Below are 4,789 nucleotides of genomic sequence, written 5' to 3' on the forward strand. Positions count from 1 at the left end.
GATCAACACACACAAACAAAGCCCGTAATCAGCAAAGCTGAGTACTACATACTAAAACAATAATAATCCTAACATGATTCTATTAAACGAACAACCCTAACATGATACTAATAAAACATAAGTAAGGATAACCAAAACATATTGACTTTAAGACTATATTTGACTGAACTACACCTTTGTATTATTACCATTATTTTAATTGAAATAGTCAATGGACCGAGTTGCTACTAGAAGCCTTCACTAAGGAATACGAGGTATGGGCGCGACTCCATAACCCCAATGACCTGCGATATCGAGGAAATTTTGACTGAAATAGAACCGGTGATCAATCCGGCCCCGGAAAAAGCCATAGGCGACCCATGACCCCAACTCCTGATTGTCCGTCACTTCAGACGTGCATAGTCTAAAGCTATTGCTACTCAGTTTCACTTCACATGATTTACAGATTAATACTCTATTATGACTCGACAATCACATAAATCATACAATCAACAAGTATTCACAACTGTTTTCATCTTGGAATTAAATAAGTGATCACAAAGCTGTCAATCAAGAATTCATTCCAATTAATTCAACCTTTGCTTTAATAATGGTTAACCCCTTGATATGGGTATAAAGGTTCAACTTACTAAACAAGGTCCTCGGCTGTAATCCCCCGTAATTTTATACATTTTATTAATATATTTTAACGTATAGTTAATTATATTTAAATAGAATGTACGAATTTTAGAAATAAATATGTAATTAACGAATCTTTATTTTTATACATTTTGAATATATTTAACGATTTATGAAATAAAAATAGTTTTAGAATTTTATGTTGAAAAGAATTTGAATTACGAAAATACGTTTGAATTTGGAAAACAATTCTAATCGGTTTTGGATTTAAACATTAAAAGCAATTCTAATACTAGCCCAATTAGAAAAGCCCACAAGTAAATAACCCCAAAGTTTACTTTCAATTACTTCTCTCTCCTCTCAACTCACAAACCCACAACAAAGGAAAACAAAAAAAACAAACTCACGTACTCTTTCACGTACCCCTTCACGTGAAACCCAAACCCTCCCCCTTGCTCCAGCAGCCGCATCAACCGGACTGCCGCTGCTCCACCACACGATCGTCCGGTAAGTCCTCCACCGTCGGTTCGTTTCTCCGTCGTCCGCCACCACCGCGAGTTCCTCGCCACCACCATTGACCGCCTCCGACCTGGTTGCTGCCGTGCCCAGCCGCCGGCCAACCTTGCTTCTCCTTTCTCCTTCGTGAACCAGCACTCCCCTCTTCTTTGTTTCTTGCTCAAATGCGCAACCAACACGTCGCCAGCTGCAGCCACCACCTGCGCCCAGCCGCGTCGGCCCATCCCCCGCAACCACCGTAGCTGCGCGCCACCTTGGCCGCCGACAACTCCTTCCTCTCTTCTTCTTTGGTTAATTCTTAAACCTTAAAACTAATTAATATTTTTATTATGTTTTATTAATTTAATTTATGTTCTCTTGAATTAAATTTATTGTTTTTATGATTTAATTATGAATTTCATATTATATGTTTTGCATAATTAAATTATTAATTTTCAGATTATATGATTGAATTGAAATAAGAATTTTAATTATTAAAACATGAATTTTTAAGGTTTTGATAGTTTTGAAATCATGGTAGAATGATTATAAGTTATTAAATTTATTATTTTTATGATTTCAAACATGTTAATTATGTTTTGGAGTAGTTCGAAATTAGTTTATGTTGTTGGAAATTGCAAAGGGCATGTAATGTTGGAGTTTATGATAAATTGTGATTATTAGTGAAGAAATCACCATGCTAGGAGGTTTAGTAGTTGAGTTAGAATGTTGAGGAATTTTCTAAACACGTTTAGGATGTATTTAGAATGCTTTATTATTGTTGCGAATGATTAGAAATTGATTGGGAATCCTTGTTGGTTATTTTAGGCGGAGAATTCTATGTAGGCGACTTTTGAAAGGGTTAAAGTGGCCTATCAATTTGTTTACACAAGGTACGTAAATACCTGTGTGCTTGGAATGTATGTTATTTGTTGAAACCACGTTGTTATGTCTTTGAACTTGGTTATGTTATGCCTTTGAACTTGGTTATGTTGAGATTTACATGTTTAATGTTGTTGGATGAACGTGTTGAACATGGATTTTATTATGACAATAATAACATGTTAGTATGGATGATTGATGCAAACATGTTGGTTGGGAACATTATATTATTTCATATATATTGGTTTAGATCAATTGATCGTTGTTCCCTTTTTAAGCATTTCACTACTTTATGAGGGCCGAGGACCTTGTTTAGTAAGTTGATCCTTTACACCTATATAGAGGTGGTTAACCATTGGTAAAGGAAAGGTTGAATTAATTGGAATGAGTTCTTGATTGATAAATTTGTGATCGCTTACCTAATTCCAAGATAAAAACAGGTGTGAATACTTGTTGAGTTTATGATTTATGTAATTATCGAGTCATAACAAAGTATTAATTGGTAAATCATGTAAAGTGAAACTGAATAGCAATAGCTTTAGACTGTGCACGTCTGAAGTGACGGACAAACATGAGTTGGGGTTCATGGTGGTAGCCCATGGCCTTATCTGGGACCGGATTGATCACCGTGTTCTATTTTTATTCAAACGTTCCTCGATATCGCAGGTCACTGAGGTTACGGAGTCGCGCCTGTACCTCGTCTTCCTTAGTGAAGACTTCTGGTTGGACAACTCAGTCCATTGACTATTTCAATTTAAAATAATATTATTGTTATACAAGTCTAGTCCATTTTAGCCTAGTCTAGTCAAGTGTGGTCGTCAAATTAACATGTTTTGTCTGCCCTTACTTATGCTTTATTATTATCATGTTAGGATTGTTCGTTTAATAGAATCATGTTAGGATTATTGTTGATTTAGTATGTAGTACTCTGCTTTGCTGATTACGTGCCTTGTTTGTGTGTGTTGATCATGGCTATGCTTTATTGATCCTGTGATGACCCATTTGGTGAGCAGTCTCTAAGGATCAATAAGCATTGTCCATCTGCAGGTTTGAAGATGTTGCAGCATTTGGATCGGGAATAGAGAGCTTGTATTTAGTTTTGATTTGCTAAGTTGACTTGGGTTTGTTTAATTGGACTTTAAACTTGTTTAATTGATATTATTTTCGTTGATTGGTTTTGGGATTAACTATGTAGTTGATTATTTATAAACCTAAAGTTATTTTTAATTTTCCGCTGCAAAATTCTGAATAAGCCGATACGTTTTCACACGGCCGATAATGCTTTGATAATTCTCTACGTTTTATATTAAAAGAGTATTTTAGAAAAGGGAGAATTGTCGGGGTGTTACATCGGCCTCATAAAGTAGTGAAATGCTAAAAGGGAACAACGATCAATCGATCTAAACCAATATATATGAAATAATATAATGTTCCCAACTGACATGCTTGCATCAAACATCCAAGCTAACATGTTATAATTCTTATAATAAAAATATATTCTCAACGCATTCATCCAATGACATTGAATATGAAATTCCAACATAAACAAGTTCATAAATACATTTCAACATGATTTCAACAATAACACACATCCACAAACACACAGGTATGTACGTACCTTGTGTAAACAAATTGATAGGATACTATAACAATCTCAAGAGTCGCCTACAAAGAATTCTCCACCCAAAAACAACCAATATAGATTCATATCAACTCTCATTGAATTTTCAGCAACATTAGGGTGCTTCAAACCCTTCCTAAACATAATTAGATCATTTCCCAATATCAAAACTTGACTACTTAATCTCCTAGCATAGTGATTACTTCACTAATGACCATAATTTATCATAAACCTCAATAAACATTCCTTTTTGAAATTTCCAGCAATATAAACTATTTTAAAACTTCAACAACACCAAATTAACATGCTTAGAATCATAAAAATCATAACTTTGGTAATTCATAATCATCCTACCATGATTTAAAATCATTAAAACCTTAAAAATTCATACTTTAATAATTAAAACCATTATTTCAATCAAATTGTATAATCTGAAATTAATAATTTAATTATGCAAAACATGAAATATGAAATTCATAATTAACTCATAAAAATTATAATTTAATTCAAGAAAAACATGAATTATATTAATAAAATATAAATTAAAACATTAATTAGTTTTAAGGGTTTGAGAAATACCCAAAAGTAAAGGAGAGAGGGACGCCGGCCGGAGGGGATAGGCGGCGGCGAGGGTAGCAGTTGCCGGCGAACAGGGCGCCGCTGGCTGGTGTCTCTGCGGCGGTTGCGTGCTGGGTGGTTGCGTGTGAAGCAAGAAACAAGAAGCAACAAAGAGGAAGAAGAACGTTAGCCTGTAGGCGCGGCAGCGGCGGCTGAAACGCGGTGCAGCAAGGCGGCACGGCACGGGGTAGACACAGCAACAGCAACCAGGTGGTGGTGGCTGAGCAAAAACGGAAGTCGTGATTAAGGGAAGAAGAAGAAGAGAATAAAAAGAAAGTAAAGATGAGAGGGAGGGATTACCTGTGGTCGACGATGGTCAACACGGTGGTCGACGGTGATCAGGTGGTGGTCGACGGCGGTCAGGTGGTGGCCGAAGGAAACAAGGAGGTTTGAGGGTTTGCAAATTGGCGTGAAGGAGGGAAGGAGAGTTTAGGAGTTTTCTGTTCCTTTTTTTCACGTGAAGTTCAACAAGTGTGGGGGGTTTTGGGTTTATTTGTTTGGGCTTTGTCAACTTGGACTAGGATTAGATTGGAGTTTGTTTGAATCTAAAACCGG

At 36.1% G+C, this 4,789-nt stretch overlaps 1 long non-coding RNA gene across 1 annotated transcript; it reads left to right on the top strand.

The window, feature by feature from the left end:
- Nucleotides 1-974: 974 nt before the first annotated feature.
- Nucleotides 975-3,222, top strand: LOC130461196 (uncharacterized). Its single transcript, XR_008921596.1, has 3 exons — nucleotides 975-1,424; nucleotides 1,942-2,006; nucleotides 3,009-3,222. It is a non-coding gene; the product is annotated as an uncharacterized lncRNA (long non-coding RNA).
- Nucleotides 3,223-4,789: the final 1,567 nt, after the last annotated feature.

Source organism: Spinacia oleracea, chromosome 5, assembly GCF_020520425.1.
Source record: "Spinacia oleracea cultivar Varoflay chromosome 5, BTI_SOV_V1, whole genome shotgun sequence".
NCBI lineage: Eukaryota > Viridiplantae > Streptophyta > Magnoliopsida > Caryophyllales > Amaranthaceae > Spinacia > Spinacia oleracea.